This window comes from Eptesicus fuscus, chromosome 15, assembly GCF_027574615.1.
Source record: "Eptesicus fuscus isolate TK198812 chromosome 15, DD_ASM_mEF_20220401, whole genome shotgun sequence".
Taxonomy (NCBI): Eukaryota; Metazoa; Chordata; class Mammalia; order Chiroptera; family Vespertilionidae; genus Eptesicus; species Eptesicus fuscus.
In genome coordinates, this window is record NC_072487.1 from 38461861 (window position 1) to 38479218 (window position 17358).

The following is a 17358-nucleotide window of genomic DNA, read 5'->3' on the forward strand; positions in this document are numbered from 1 at the left end:
ATAACAATTTTCTTGAGGAATATAACATGAAGTAAAATTATAACCACAGTACACAATAAATGGAGTAGAAAAATAGAAGTATACTTTTGCAGGTTTTTGTATTTTTCATCAAGTGTTATAATATTATTTGAATATTATTTGAAAGTAGACTGTGATGAATAAAATATAAATAATTTTAAGCCCAAATCTGCTACTAGTGGAGTCAGCATAGGTAATAAAAACAGCATCAGAGCTGGGGTAGAAAGCTTCATTTAAAATTCACATCTATATCAACTAGTTGAGAGATTCCTTCGTCTTCATAATCTGCTCATCTTTAAAATAATTATTCCATAAGGTTATTATGAAAATTATATAATAGAACCCATATGAAAGTTTGATACATAGAAGATACACTATTTAGCTGAATCTAAATATTTCTTAATGAGATTTTATGATTTAAATGTTTCTCATAAAGATATATTTATTTGTACAAGAAAAGGACATACTTATGTGCTGTTTTTTTATACAAATGGTATGGACTATAAAGAAATGCCAAATAGCCTGTCGGCATCTGCAAATTTACTTAAATCTTGTCCATATATCCTCTTGATTTCTAGCATGACAATAGAAATCTTAGTTTAATGATTCTAGTTGTTGATCATTTTACAATTGGCCATCTACCAGAATTTCCTTAAATACACTTACTCTTGAAATATTTAAGATTTCTAATAAATAAAGTTTAAATTTAAAAATTTTCTTTAAAATTATTTGAGAATTTTATTTTGTATTTATCATTCTTTCTTATAAAACATTCTTTCCTGATAAAATCAACTTCCAAATAGCTACTAATATTTTTAACATTTGTACCACAATAAAGTTTGGTGGTTTAATATGTATATAGCAAAGCTTTGTTAGCTCCATTCCCACTACAAATATACTCGGGATTTACTTAAAGCATATCAAATACACACAAATGTAAATGTTTTGTCCTGTAAAATTAGACTGGTATCAATTTTTTCAATATTTTAACCCAGAAAACAAAAGCAATGTTTTCTGTGATACAGAAAAGGCAAACATACAGGACTGTGCTTTCCTTTTCTATGTATTCACATTTCCAACATTTTTTTAAACAAACCATGACATCCTACAAAACTGAGGAGGTGGTCAAAATGTCAATATATTACCAAACCATCAAGAACACTATGTTTTTACTTCCCAGAAATCTGGAGATTAAAAAAAAAAAAATACACTGCATTCTAAGCCATGTTAGGTTGGAACTATTATCCTAATAGTGTGAAGGCAAATTTTCATTGTCACAGATTTTTATGTGTGAAGTACAAACGGAATTATCTTTATAAAATGGGAGAAAATTACGACTACTTTTCACATGTAATCTTGACATTTTGAAAAGTGCAGTAATGGATCTATCCCCATGGAGACAAATATTTTACCCTTCATATCTGCAGCCAAAATTCTGCACAGTATACTCAGACTTGACCCAGTCTCTGAAGTTTGTCTTGGGGCTTATATGATTTTGAAGTTATGTCCAATTAACAGTAAAGATTCACAGTGTTTTCATTTTCCATTTTTCCAATTGATATTGTATGTTATCTTTTTTATAACTTCAGGTTTTTCAAGATAAAAATCTATTTTTTATTCAATAAAATAGAAGATTCAGTAAAAAGGAAAAGTTTGAGAGAACTCAAAGCAAACTTCTGGAACTAACAATTGTATCCTATGCCTCCATTCTTGTAATTAGTAGGAATAAAAAATATCACTTACAAACATCCAGACTGTGTCTTCATTTTATCCCTGAAAAACAATAAATGAAATATTTAATTAACAAAAAATTCACATATTATGTCACTGATATGTGCTGTTATTTCCCCTTCTTCTCCTATTTATAATATTAACTGAGATAATATATGCAAATATGCTTTACCCAGTGTCTTATATAAATTAGTTGTCCAGTATGTGCTTATTAGGTTTTTAATTGATTCATTTGTTTCATAACTCATTCATTTCCTTTTATACTTTGAAAAGAGATGAATTTTTAAAATTTAATTAACATAGACCCCAGGTTTATTATTCATAGAACTTTGTAAGTCCCAAGAGCAAAAACAAACCTTTTCACTGAATCTCATCACTGGACCTTTTTTATTGGTAATATTATACATGTGACTCATCAAAATTCTGTGTGTGTGTGTGTGTGTGCATTAAAGGATACGAAAACTTAGATTTTTGTCATCACTGCACCAACATACTTGACTTACAAATCATCTCAGTGTTGTCTATCTGTCTGATAGCCTCACCTTTGAAGGCACTATACACTGAGTGGCCATATTATTATGACCACCCCATCAGTACTTCGTTGGGCCACCTTTTGCCTTGAATACTGTGGCAATTCTTCTTGGCATGACTCCACGAGATATTGAAAGGTGATGCGTGGAATCTGACACCATGCCTGATGAATAGCACTGTCCAGTTCTGTGAGATTTGATGGTTGTGGAACCAGCTGCCTGATGGCTTTTAACTTCGTCCCATAAATGCTCAACTGGATTGAGATCTGGTGATGGTGGGGGCCACCTAAGCAAGGTAAAGTCTCCCTCATGTTCTTGAAATCACTCCTGCACAATAAGAGCACCGTGGCATGGCGCATTGTCTTGTTGGAAGAAGCCATCTCCATTGGGATACTCCATCAACATGATAGGATGAACTTGATCAGCAATGATACTTAGGTATGTTGTGCTATTCAGATGTTGTTGCATGTTGGAAGCCGCCCATTGTCCTCACTAGCAGAGAGGTGTTGACAAGGAACCTGGAAGGCTGGAGATCTTGAGCTCTGAAAGGTCAGAGCCAAGCACCCACTGTCTAGTTGAGACAATGGTAGCTGAAGCAACTTCCACTTTTAGTTTTATGTAAATCCTTGCTGATTGGCTATTATTGGAATTGCCTGCCTAAGGGCTATGGGTGTATCCCAAAACCCAAATAAAAAGGATGGCAAGGCCAGAGCAAAGCAGAGTCCTTCCTCTTGAACTGGGCTCCTGCCTGGCACCCAATTCCCAAATTTATATTTTCTTGTCTAGTCTCTTTCATTTTTGTGCGGCCTCCTCCAGAACCCATACCCTGAACCTGAACCTTAACCACGTGGGATGTGGGGGGTACACTCACAGTTCCACACGAATTAAAGGGCCCAAATCATGCCAGAAGAACATGCCCCAAACCATAACACTGCCCTCACCAGCTTGAAGGGTTGTACTCATGCATGTGAGGTGCATGCTTTTATGCTGTTTCCGCAAAATTCTCACTGCCATCTGCATGATGCAACTGGAAACATGATTCATTGGATCACATGACTTTTTTCCAATGCTCGACTGTCCAATCCTTGTGTTCCTGTGCGAATTGGAGACGTTTTATCTTGGTAACTGCAGATAGCAAAGGTGTTTGAACAGGCCTTCGGCTTCCATATCCCATACGATGCAGTGTATGGCTAATTTGCCTACAAATGTCAGGTGGTCATAATAATCTGGCCACTCAGTGTATAACTCTCTAAGATTTCAATGCATCACTGAGTAAGTGCACTTCAATACACCATAACTAGATGTCTAAACAGCAAAATCACATAGTTAACCCAATCTATATCAATAGCTTATTCATTTCAGGGTTTTGTTTTTACTTAACCACATTATATTTTAACTCTCCACATGGAATTTTGCCTATGTGCAGCTTCATTTCCACAGTAGGCTTATTAAATACCATGAAAACAGTTCACTTACATAAAAGAAAACCTGCATAATAATTCCTGTCATGCATTAATACATTATTCATGCATTAATTTATTTTTCATCATTAAAATGTTTAATACCTAAAATTATATAATGCATTTGCTTATTTGCTTACTTGCCATCTCTCTTGTACACTAGAATATATGATTTATGAGGCCAGTCTCTTTGTTGCTATACCCTCATGCAAAGCAGTACCTGGCACATATTAGATGCACAATAAATATTTGTTGAATGAATTATCATATTAACAAAAACATGACAAATGTCTTTCTGTTCCAGCACAATCTTATGGAGGGTCAGAAATTTACATTACCAGGTGGGATAGCATGGTCAGTTAGCCTTTGTTAAAACCCCAAGAGGATTAGGCTGTGGTTATATTATTTCTCCTGAGGGCAGACCTCGTTAAGAACAAAATGCACTGGAATGCTGCAAACGGTTCCTCTTCCTCGCCCTCATCAGAAGCAGGAGGGGATTTTTCTCCAACAGTCACTGTGATAACCTGGTAGAGCTTCAAGAGATAAAATTCACAAAAGGTGAGGGATCACACATATGACTGGATCCCCCTGGAGTTTTTGCCCCTCTGTGTGTTCTTCATCCTATTTAAGAAATTTCTGCCTGATTGAAAATCAATAGTTTATTCCCTTTTTTATTGTTGTAAGTATTACAGATGTCCCCCACATTTCCTCTTTTTGCCCCCCTTCACTCAGCCCTCCTCCACCCCAGGCCTTTCCCATGCCATTGTCTATATCCATGGGTTTTGCATATGTGATCTTTGGTTAATCTCTTACCATCCCCTCCTCACTGAGATCTGTTAATCTGTTCCAGGCATCCATGCCTCGGGACCTATTTTGTTCATCAGTTTATAGATTTTCCCCTCTCTTTCTGAAAGTTTTGGAGTTTGAGGTTTATATTTAGGTCTGTGATCTATTTTCAATTTGTTTTTTGAGGTAAAAATTGAAGTTTATTTTATTATTTGTATATTTTATGTGTGTTCTTTATCAATTGTATTTGTATTCATTATTAATTATATAAAATAATACATTTTGGTTTTTTTTTATATTATTTGTGGCTATCCCATATTCCCCAACAACAATTTCTGATTTCTCAGTCCCCTAAGACAACACTGTTCCCCTCAGCTATTCCCTGCCAGTGTCATGATCCAGAAAGTGCTTGCAGACAGAAAATAAGGTAACCATAGCTCTAACCTCATTTTTGCTTGCCTTAGGTGTCCACACTCCTGTACCGTGTTTTCTAATTTCTGAAAACAACTCTTTCATTAATGTTATCCAGTTTTCAACAGGGCAGGGGAACATCTGGTTCCAGTTATTCCAGCATGACCAAAATTTGAACTTGTCCTCTTTTAAATGGAATTGTCTTCTCTGATTTTTGCTTATACAATAATGCATTTGAACATTGGTTTCCATGGTGACATGGTAAAAGACTTATACTGGTAGGTGACGCATTTTTTTTCTCTCTTCTTTTTCCTACTTTTCCTCCTCAGAAGCAGAAATTTTATTTAATCATATTCTTTATTGCATGGCAGCCCATCATCATTCTGTTGGAGTGATTAGAGCGAGCCACTCTAAGAACACAACATTTCATTAGCTCAGCATCCTGAATGATTATTTCTCACCATGTCACATTCCAGTGTAAGTCGGGCAAACTCTACATGGTGCCTTTTCTCTGACTGATGACTCAAGTATCCAGGATTTTTCATCTTGTGATGCTGCTGAATTAGCAAGAGAACAGGCACAAGAGAACAAGAGAGTGGTAGTGCATAGGGTATAATGATCAGGCCTAAACGTGCTGTGTTTTACTTCAACCACATTCCATTGTCCAGGGAACACTCACATGGTTCCAAGGTACTTGCATGGAGTCTAGAAGATACTGTTTTCCTTTGTGTTCAGTAGGAGGGTATGGTTTTTGTGAATAATGAGTCTTTTATGCAAATGACAAATCATGCAAGATTTCTCTATTATTTTATTTTATGTCACTTCTCCCCTTTATATCTGATTCCTAGGCCCATTACCAACACATCAACATAGGCACCTACTCTGTTAGATTTCTTTTGATGTGAGTTTTACTAAAAAAAATTGAGTTACTTACATATATATGTATATTTTTAAATTTATTTAAATTATATTGCGCTTAATAAAGTAGTTTGATACGTTTCTGTTGTTGTATGTATCTGTACAGAATACTAGAGATTTTAAATTTTCAATTACTTAATATCTCATTCTGAGGGTCTGATTGAGTAATCATAAGGCAAGGGTGTGTGTGTTACATGCTGTTGAATTGGCTCCAACTCCTGCAATATGATGAATGGCGATATGATGAATGAGTGATGTCCACAATGTCCACATTGTCTTCTCCTCAGCAACCCTGCTCAGCTCTTATAGGCTAATGCCTATAGCTTCTCATATTTTGTTTTTCTCTTGTCCTGCTGCCTTCTATTTTCCCCAGCACTATTGTCTATTCTAAAGACCCTTGCCTTCTATGATGTACCTAAAGTAGGACAGCTTCAATTTTGTCATTTTTATTTCCAGACATGTTTTAGGTTTAATTTGCTCTAGGATCCACTTGTTCATCTTTCTGATAGTTCAGGGTATTTGTAGAGCTCTCCTCCAATACCATATTTCATTTTTTTTGTTCTATCAGCTTTTTTCAATGTCCAGCTTTTGCATCTGTTCATAGTAATTGTGTATGCAAGGGTGTGGGTGATCTTAGTTTTGGTATCTAATGACACGTCTTTGTTCTTGGTGATCCTTCTTAATTCTTCTTTGCTGCCCTTACAGGTCTCAGCCTTCTCTCGGTTTTGTGGTTATAGTATCCATTTGAATTAATGATTGAACTAAGGTAAGCAAAATCTTTAACAATTTTAATGTCTCCATTGTATATATTAAAATTGTGTATTGGCAACTTCTGAATTCATGCAGGTCTCTGAGTTTGTGATGGTGGCAATGAGAGTTGGGTGGCAGGAGAGAATGGTTTTAGAGCACAGTGGTTGATCCATCTTGTTTCCCTGGGTGATATCTGATTATGAAATGCATCTTTTGTGTCAGGTTAACATTTGTAAAGCAAATGAAAAGTTAGACATCATCTCCTCAATTAAACACCAAAGAAGTACAAAGATAATATTGAGTCTGTTGCAAAGTACCTCAAAATGAGAATTGAGAGGCTTGAGATTATAGTTGATGTGACTTGGGACTGCCAATTTAAAAGTAATCTAGACCCAAACCTATAGTCAAAGATAAAGCATTTCATTTGTATAATAAACATCACCAACAAGAGTAGCATTGAGAGACGCTATTAAGTATCATCAAAGCTTAGGGCACTAGTTGTATCTTTCTGGCAGGCAACACCAGTCAGAAAATACTAGTAGATAAAAATAACTTGAGAAAAGCATCTATGATTCCTGATCATATTTATATATATTTTTTAAAATGTAGTTTTCAACCCTGAAGATGCCATAAATGCCCAAGGGACTGTACCAACCCATTCTAAGGTGATCACCAAACCTACTAAATGAATCCAGAGAAGCTATAGTCTTGAGGCTGATGCACTACTTGGTAAGACCCTCTGAAATTTTTCTCTGAGACAGAGCAACCAACATCCTAAAGGAATCTCATGGCTCATATTCTGGTTAAATGTTGATCTAAGAGAGAATGTTCATGAACTAGTTTGAAATGTCAAAATGTAAGTGTGAAGAAGATAGTGTAATGGAGGTCAATGATCTAAATTTTTTTTCTATTCCTATAGTTTCTTACCTAATATCAGAAGCAAGTGTGAGCTATAAAAGAACTGTAACAGCCCTAGCTGGTTTGGCTCAGTGGATAGAGCATTGGCCTGCGAACTAACAAGTCCTGGGTTCAATTCCAGTTAAGAGCACATGCCCAGGTTGCAGGCTCAATCCCCAGTACAGGGCATGCAGGAGGCAGCCGATCAATGATTCTCTCTCATCGTTGATGTTTCTATCTCTCTATCCCTCTCCCTTCCTCTCTGAAATCAATAAAAATATTTTTTTTAAAAAAAGAACTGTAGCAATAGTATAGCTATAGGACTAGAGGTTGAATGGTAGACAAAACATTCTGGAATAAGGTCAATATTCTTTGGGAGTGAGAGCAAGCAGAGCAGATACAGAGAAACCAAGGCAAGTCAATAAAATTTTATAATCAACTGGAAATATCCAACTTTTACTTTTTGAATTAATTGCCTACGTATTTTGGGTTTACTTAAAGAATCAGAGATAAGACAGACATTTAGATGGGATAAGACTTTATATTGCTTGTAGCTTTTCTTGTACTTCCAGCCACTGTGGGTAAATACAAAAGTAGTTGAAACAAATAATTTGTCAAAAAGTTGTAGATCCTGGTAGGAGAGGGCAGTTAACAAATACTTCTATCCATGTATACACCAGGAATTTTGTGAAAGACATAGAAGTATAGCATGGGATGTAGTCTTCCAGGATTGAGTTTATTGGTTCAGTCTGGTTGTCATTGTGCCGTGATAGACAGAGGCTGGATGGAGACACAGAAATATTTTGTTTAGTGTTCCTCAGAATCAGGACATGGATTGAGGATGTTTTCAGAAATCTTATGTAGTGATGGCTCAAAGCTCAGGATGGAAACAAGACTGACTAGGTTTTGAATCTTAGCTATGGAAATTACTACAGAAGCCACAACATAAATTTCAAGGAAAATACCATAATATTTGGTTGAATGAATATAATGCAACTAATTTATTCCATGTTGATGGCCATGAGTTGTTTCCAGATTTTACAGACAGTACTAATATAACCATTAATATATACATGGACATAAGAACACTTATGTTTAGAAGAGGAATTCTATGTGTATGTGAGGGTATATGAAGTTGATGGACATGACTCCAGTGCAAGATTAAAGAAGGCCTTTATTAAACTATGGCACTGGGTTATAACGGTCTATCTCTGTTACTTCTGATTTTGACATAATGTCTTATTTACTTAATTTCTCTGATTCTTAATCCATAGCCATAAACTTGTCAGTTATTCTTTCTTTCCTAATAATTCTCTTTTCAAATATGAGTAGCCTAATGACAAAATCCTTGCCTGTGTTCCTGATACTTTATTGCTCATCGGATCAAGTACCACTTAACTGCCTAAGTTTCTTTCTTTCTTTTTTTTTTTTAATGCCAACCCCTGTTGTAGTTCTTACAGAAAGTTACTAGTACCAATTGTTCCTCAACATACACTTCCCTGTGGTTATTTCATATATATCTCCTCATTTTATTGTGGCTAGATGTCTTGTTTAATTTTGTTGCTTGTTTGATTTTTTTTCAAACTGTGCGTTGGCTCACATCTGAAAGCTTTAAATAAGTCCAGGACCATACTAATTCATTTTAATATCCCACCACCAGGTAAGCAGACTGCATGGCATATAGAGGATGATAAAAACTACTTATAAACACACAGATCATTGAGCATATACCTTAATTTATATTAGATGGATCTGTTATTTAGGCATTGAGTGTCCTTTTTTTCTGGATTATAATTAAATGTTTTTCTGTTTCTCTCCTGTTATTTCCTGTTGTTTTCTCTTTCTCTCCTGTTATTTCCTCTTGGCTGAATAAGTGAATTTATGATCTTTCACCTCAAAATAAATACTGGCTATCTGCTTCTGCCTGAGCTTCCAGCATGTAGGAGAATAGACTCAAATGGTGTTACACCTTTAGCTCTTTAACACCTCTCATTCCCTTTAGTTTTATAAGTCCCTATGGAATTTGGTTGTAAGTCATTCACACTTTAATGAAAATTCACTCAACAATTATTTATGAATAACTCCTTCCAGACACTATGTGAAACATGGTATTTTGGAAATAGATTGAAAAATTTTTGCAAGTTTTACTTTTTAAGTTTGAGATAGATCTTAAAAGGAGGAACAGAAAAGAGTGTTTTTGTACAGATCTTTGTGAAGCACTACTGTTCACCTTCCCACTAGTATTGGACAACTGATCAACTTTTAGTTTGTTCACAATTTTCTGGACCATCAAAACAACTATACAATGTAAGCCTTCTATTCTCTCATGTCTTGTCCACAAACTATTATTTTCTCCTTTTAAAGCCATGTTTTATCTTTTAAATCTGATGTGCATTTTTGCCTTCCTAGTTGACTTCTTGACTGATTTTGCCTCCTCATAGGCAGTGCCTCCCTCAACCCCTTGCAGAAAACCCCTTCTAACTCTAATTTTCACACTTGGGAATTTATACTTATACTTACTAATCCACTCTCTACTTTGGACTCATAAGTAGAATTCACACTGCCAAGGGAGAGTTACAGAACTAAGAGGCTGGGGTGAGTAGGTCTGAGGTTTTCAAACAAGGAGAATTGGTCTGCCTCACGTTGCCACCATCACCAAACCATAACAGAGAGAGCTCAAGGATCCCATCTTGTGCCCAGGGTGGATGGATGACCGGTAGCATGCACATTTTGTTCAATTTTGTATTGCCTCTTTATAACAAATGGAATTCAGAATACTCAAGAAAGCATATTTCACATATGGCAGTCATTCTGACTCTAAAATTAAAATATAAAATGGGATCTCTTGATAAGAAACATAAAATGTAATCAGAGCACTGCATCCATGATATGAGAGTTCTAGTCGCAAGTTATAATAATAAATTTACATCTTGGAAGATGTATATCTATAAATTTAAAACTTATTCTATTTAATTTTGTTTCTTAACATTTATGTTACTTTCTCAAGCCTTAAGTATTACCATCTTATGCTACATTCCTTGAACAATGCACTTCCTAATTACCCAAGATTATTTTGATTTTATTTTTTTATTCCAATTGTAACACACTTCTCTAATCTTAAAATAATATCTTATGAAAATGAATTTTATCTCTTGAATAACAATACTGGGGGAAAAGATATAAATGATATCCATATAGCCTTATGCTGGATCTCAACAGCATATGAGTATATATCTTGTGAATAAAATAGAAACTTCTGCAAGCCAAAGCAAACATTTGCAAAGCAAAAAATACCCTTTGGGCCAGACAACTTCTGGGAGATAGTTCAAAGCTGGGTCATCAGAGAGGGGAAAAATGAAGTTTTGACTGGAAGAACCCCAGGGTTCTACTTTATTCTGGGGAAGTTGAAACCCAGAGAACATCATTAACCCTAAATTATTCCATGTTAGCTATTTTATGACTTTAAACATAACATCATGATACTTCTAAACTCCACATTAGACTAGTTAAACCATAATTAGGATTTAACATTGAAAATAGAAGCTGAAATATCTAGTAAACTTATAGTTTCTTCCATACTCATGGTTAAATTATGGTTTGTATACGCCTTGGTCACTGAACATTTGTACCTTCTGATAAATGAAACAGTGTCTAAATCATACTATCAATTAGTTTAAAAAAGACATGGACACTGTATATGCTTTATGTGCTATAATGTATATATGTCTGTCTATATATACACATGCCAGTAAGAGTTCTTCAGAGAAACAGAACCAATAGGATAAAGAGAAGAAATTTAAAGACCTGACTCACATGATTGTAGAAAGTGGCAAGTATGAAACCTACAGGGCAGGATAGCAAGCTGGAACCTCATTAGGAGCTGAAACTCTAGTCTTCAGCAGAATCTCTTCTCTGGGAAATCTTTGTTTTTAGTCTTGAAGCCTTCAACTGATTAGATGAGGCCCACCCAGATTGTTGAAGGTAACTGCTTCTACTTAAACGCAACTGATGGTTGTTGTTAACCACATCTATAAAGTACTGAAAAGCAACACCGAGACTAATGTTGGACTAAATAATCGAGTACCACAGCTTAAACCTGTTGACACATAAATCAAACACTTAGAGAAGGAATTACATAAAAGAGTGAACAGTAGGAACTGGAAAGTCAATGGGGGTCTCTTTTTTGGGGGGTCATCACAGAAGGTGTTTAGTTTTGTGAAATTTTTTGAAATCATTTTTGACCAGATAAGAAAGGTAAAGAATGCACTGATGGGTAACATTTCTTCTTTTCTATTTTCTAATGAAAAATTAGGATGTATTGCTTCTAATTCTGAGGATTATACTTTAATTCTGAGGATTATATCTAATTCTGAGGATTATATTTTCATTTTAACATTCAAATTTTGAATTGATTTAGAAGTAGTCTAATTTCACACCACCATCTCTCAAAACAAAGATCAAAAGCAGTGATTTTCAACCTTTTTCATTTTATAGTACATATAAACTAATTACTAAAATTCTGCTGCACACCAAAAACTTATTTTTTTGCCAATATAACAAAAATATAGGTATAATTTTGGTTGATTAAAAATAATAATAATAGAAATTACTTATCCTTTTTGCTCCAAAGTGACTTTTAAAATAATCAGGTGCCTATGCTTATATATAAGGATTTCTGGTACCAAGAATTAACAAATCAGATGCAATTTTATTATGTGACATGACCAATAAGAGGCTACTCTATTTTATGACCTATATGTTTCAAGATAGAGCATTCACACTAAACAGCTACTGTTATCATTTTTTATATGACAATCAAAGGGAAAAAAGGTCAGTGCCTCTGACTAAGTAGTCATGTATTGTATATTTTTAAAATTCTTAGAGCATACTATTGGAAATTGCTGGTCAAAAGCACAAAAGTAGCCAAAGAAGACTGTTTCATTCTATGCCTATTTCCCAAGTCTTTTGCTCATTGTATGCCCATAATTATTTGGGTGTGTTTATGTCTGTGTATGTATGTGGAGTGCTTATGACAGAAAAGATCTTGTGACATAACAGCAGGTGAAATAATTCACAAAAGTTGTCAGCCTGAAGTCAGAGTCAATGAGGAAATCTCAATTCCTTGTTCTTAGTCCAATGTCAGAGCCTGTAGCCCAAGGTCACAACATCTGAGTAGGGTTGCAAGATCACAGAAAAGTCTTTCCTAAGATTAATGGCAGGGCTGAGCCAAAGATGACTGAAGGGGCACCCTCTGGCATGCTCATTTATCAGGGATTTACTTGTTGGCTAATGATAGCAATAACAGTTTGTATCTGACAGACACAACTGGATATGTGCAGTGAGAAACTCTATATTTGAAGTTGGATTATACTGGATCTATACAATTTCCTTTTCTGTTGCTGGGGCTGTCACCACAGTTTCTGTCAGTGAAGTTTGTGCTTTTATTTTACTTTTTAAAATGAAAAGCAACTGTTTTCATAACAAAAATGATGGCTTGTTGAAAATCATATTAAATTAACTTTTAATTTTTCTGTATACTTTAGACAGATATTTTTCATATGCATATGCAATTTCTAGACTGCTATAATCATAGCAGAGAATTAAAATTTTCACTTAAACTCTTACTTCATTATTTTATGCTCTATATTTGAAAATAGTGCTTTATAATTGTTTTGTTATTATAAAAATATATCCTAATGGAAAATATATAAAATACTGGTAAATAAAATAAACATTGTCACTCTTAATCTTACCACCATGCTAAAATTCCTATTAGCAATATTTCCCTATAATCTTCATATTACAGAAGGATATATACACATATGTAGAGTCAAATATGCGTATATACACATGCATGCATCTGCATGCAATGAAATTCTACTAGTTTTTCTTTCCTTTTTGTTAAGCCTGTATATAAAAATGGGTGTTTTATATTTAGCCTTTAAGAACATATTTAAGTGGCTGAATATTATGCAATTGTCTATTGAACAGTAGTGAGATAAAAACTTTGTAGTTATGTATCTGTGCTTATTCCTGGTAATAAATTATTAATACTAAGATGCTGGGTTACAGAATATGTATATTTGCTAGGGCCTAAATATTTTTGCCTTCTCCCCAATTCATATGTTGAAACCTTATACCCAAGGTATGGAGATAGGATGTGAGGCCTTGTGAGGCCTGCATATCCTTGATACAAAAATCTGTCAAAAAAATATTTAAAATAAAAATTGTCTAAATTCACTCACTCATGAGCTAAGATGTACAATGATTGATATATTAGTCAACTAAATCTGAATTGTGTGTGTGTCTATAAATAGATAGGTAAATAGAAAGATAAGTTTGGTTATCAGCTTAATTTGACATTAAAATATCAACCAGTGCATTTCACTGCCGTAGGCTAAAAATTGAAAATCATATCATTATCTTAATAACTACAAAAAAAAACACATTTGCTGAAATGCAACATCAATTTTTTTTTTTTACACAAAAAGCACACACAGGCGATAGAAAGGAAAAAAAAAGAAGGGCATGTTTTTCCCCCAACAATTGGTTATTTTTAACAATAAAAATGTCTAAAATTAAAGCTAAGAAATATGGTAGATAATAAATTCTAATGCTTACTTACAAGACATTCTGAGGTTTTATCTTTTCCCCTCATGTGCAACATATTCCTTTGTTTCTTCATTTTGCTTGACTCTCTGTTGGTTTCTGTGCATTAGATGCGACAGCCATGTCTCCCAGTCTTGAAGGAGTGGCTTTGTGTAGGAGATGAAACTCATCCTCTAACCCAGCCTCAAGCTTTGGTCTCTCAAGCTTTGTGCTTGTCCAAGCAGCTTATTTCATTTTCAGTCGCTCCTGGTAGTTGAAGGTGTGACAAGAACAGTCAGTGCCCCAAAGGGGCTGATCTCAGTCCACACCTAGATGCAGGCGGCCTGGAAGCCAGGCCCTGGGACAGCTTTTCAGGAATGCAGATGCATCCGGTTCTGTGGGACCTCCGCAGGAAGCCCGGCTGGCCACCAGAGCCAGGGGGTCTGGGTGTGTCCCCTGGGTGGCACTGGGAAACATCAGGGCCTCAGAAGCGTGTATCAGCTCATTTCCGGGAGACACCAGAGGGATAGCACAGAGAGGGCGTCCACCCGCCTCCACTCCCTGAGGGCAGCAAGCAGCCCCCTAGGGTGCCCGCCCTGAAGCCTACTCCTCGGGCCGGGCCTGCTCCAAGACTAGCAACACGCCTCTCTCAGAGAGACGAGGGCTGTGCTTCCGTCCGCCAACAACTGTCTCTTCCCTTGGTATAGTCCCATGGGACCCAGGAATGCAAGCTCCCCTGGCCATTAAAGCCTGATGATCAACAGGTGGCTCCTGTTTGGCGGCTGCAAAGATCCGGGCACCAGAGGGGCGTAGACACTCCCTCTGGGAGACACCACTGCTCTGGAGCGCAGCGGAGGGGGAGCGCAAGGATGGCACCTGCTGGGTACACAAGGCAGAGAGGGAGCTTCAGGAAGGTATCCGCACAGATGGGGAGGGGAGAGAGGAAAGGGGAGGAGTTTAGGATTAAAAAAACAAACAAACAAAAACAAAAACAAAAAAGCAAGGTAGAGGAAGAGAGTGAAAAAGGCACCCACCAGCAGACGCCTGGGTGCGTGTGAAAAATCAGAAGCTTTACAATAAGCAAATGCGCCTCTTTCACTTAAGGGTCTGGCTGTAATCAGTTGCCTCTGAGCCGGGCCCAGGGGGCAGGTGAGGAAGAACTTGTGAGCAGTTTCTCAGGTCCCTGAAGTTTTGTGGGTCTTAGGACTCAAAGCTACATGTTTTGCGGGTTCATCTTTCAGGTGCTGGTCTTAAAAGGTAGGGTGCCCAATGTGAAGTTCAAACCCTTTGCTCCTCAGGGATAAGCTCTGGGTTTTGAGTTCTCGCTTGATCACGTGGGTCACGTGCAGGGCCAGGTGTGAGATTTATGGAGAGATGCGTCCCAGCCTCTCCTACCCTCTTGATGTGGCTTTCTTCTAGCTTGGCTGATGTGTAGTTGTCACTCAGCCAACCTTTAGTTTGTTGTGTGTGTTTTTTCAGAGAAAATTGCTCCATAGATCCTTCCTATATCACTAACTTAAATATTAAAAGACATTCTATAAGGAGAGAAACAAATGGAGGAGAAAAAATATTTAAAGAAATAGTAGAAACTATCATAGTATACCAGAATTGGAGAAAAACCTGAGTCATACTATCACTAGTCACTAAGGATTAAATAGAATAAAAAAATAGTAGAAAAATAAGGGTGATGAAAACTAAGAACAAGAGTAGCACAAAATCCTAAAAGCTTTCAAAAAAGGAGAGAAGAGCTACAAACGGACAAGAATCAGATTGATCTGTCACTTACTGGCAACTCAAGTATATAAAGATGAAAAGCCACATTTCTCAAAGTCCTGAGGAAAAAGAACTTTGAATCTGGATAGAGCATATATATCATTAGTGTCATTCAAACTGGAGTGAGAAATAAGGTAGTGTCACATATACAAAAACACAAAACATTCACTGCCCACCAGCAACAGGGAGATGCCTGAAACAATGACTGACTGACCTCAGACTCCCTCGTTAAAAAATAAAATAATAAATGAGTGAATGAATGAATGAATGAATGAATAATGCTGAGAGCTTCAGCCTTAACAAACATTTAGCTGCACACAGTTCTCAGAGGAAGGGGGAGAAATGGTCCAGTTGTTTGGAATGAAGTCTCTAGAGTGAATTTCCATGTTTGCTTTTGAGCATGTTGTTCATTACAAACTTTTATTTATTATAAGCTTTGTGTTCTCATCTGTGCAGTTTACTTCTGTTAACATAAAAACATTCAAACCTGTAAAAACTTTCTGTGAGCGTATTTGAGCCAATCTGTGGACAATTGCAGGTAAGCAGAACCTCAACAGATTGAGATAATGATCGGAAGAATGGCGGGTTACATTTGTATTTATACATTGCAATCAAAGGAAGGACATAGGTGGGTTACATGAAATCCATTGGTGATAGACTAGAGAGGCAGGAGAAAGCAAAGCGGGGGGTTAGGGGACCCCTGGAATTGGATAAAAAGTGAAATGATAGGCACATACTTAGGTGGGTGCAGGAACAATTAACATGATAACAATGAAGGGATTTGTGGTCTCTGTCCTGGCGCCCAGGCACATTAGGTTGTGCCGCAAGGGGTCCAGAAGAAGGGAAGTTACAAGTTACCCAGACATTTCAAGGATATGTTATTATAGGTGCAAAAACACGGATAGGCTCAGTTAAGGTAAAGGTTAACCTTGTCAGTGAAGATACAGGCCTAGAAGGTGACTACCCACCATAACTGCTTTTAATCTAAGTTTCATTTCAGATCATCCTTTGTGGTTACTTTAGGTCTTTGAGTTTGCAAGACTGCCATGCAGGCCTCCCCTGAGCTTGTCAGGTTCCTATGTGCCCTCTTTCATTCCCCCTTCTGAATGTTTTTGTCTATGATAGTCTCTGGTCCAATTATTGTCCCCATCTGTTTTCTATCTTGTGAGAATCCCTCTAAATTTCTCCTAGCTGATGTTGCTTTTGGAATTTCCCATTACTTTTTAAAAATATATGTATTTTATTGATTTTAGAGAAGAAGGAAGAGGGAGAGAGAGATAGAAACATCAATACCAGAGAATCATTGATTGGCTGTCTCCCGCATGCCCCCTACTGGAGATCGATCTTGCAACCTGGACATGTGCCCTTGACCGGAATCGAACCTGGGACCCTTCAGTCTGAAGGCTGATGCTCTATCCACTGAGCCAAATCAGCTAGGGCCCATTACTTTTTAATATATATTTACCTTTTTATATTTTTTTCTTGAATTTTGGCTG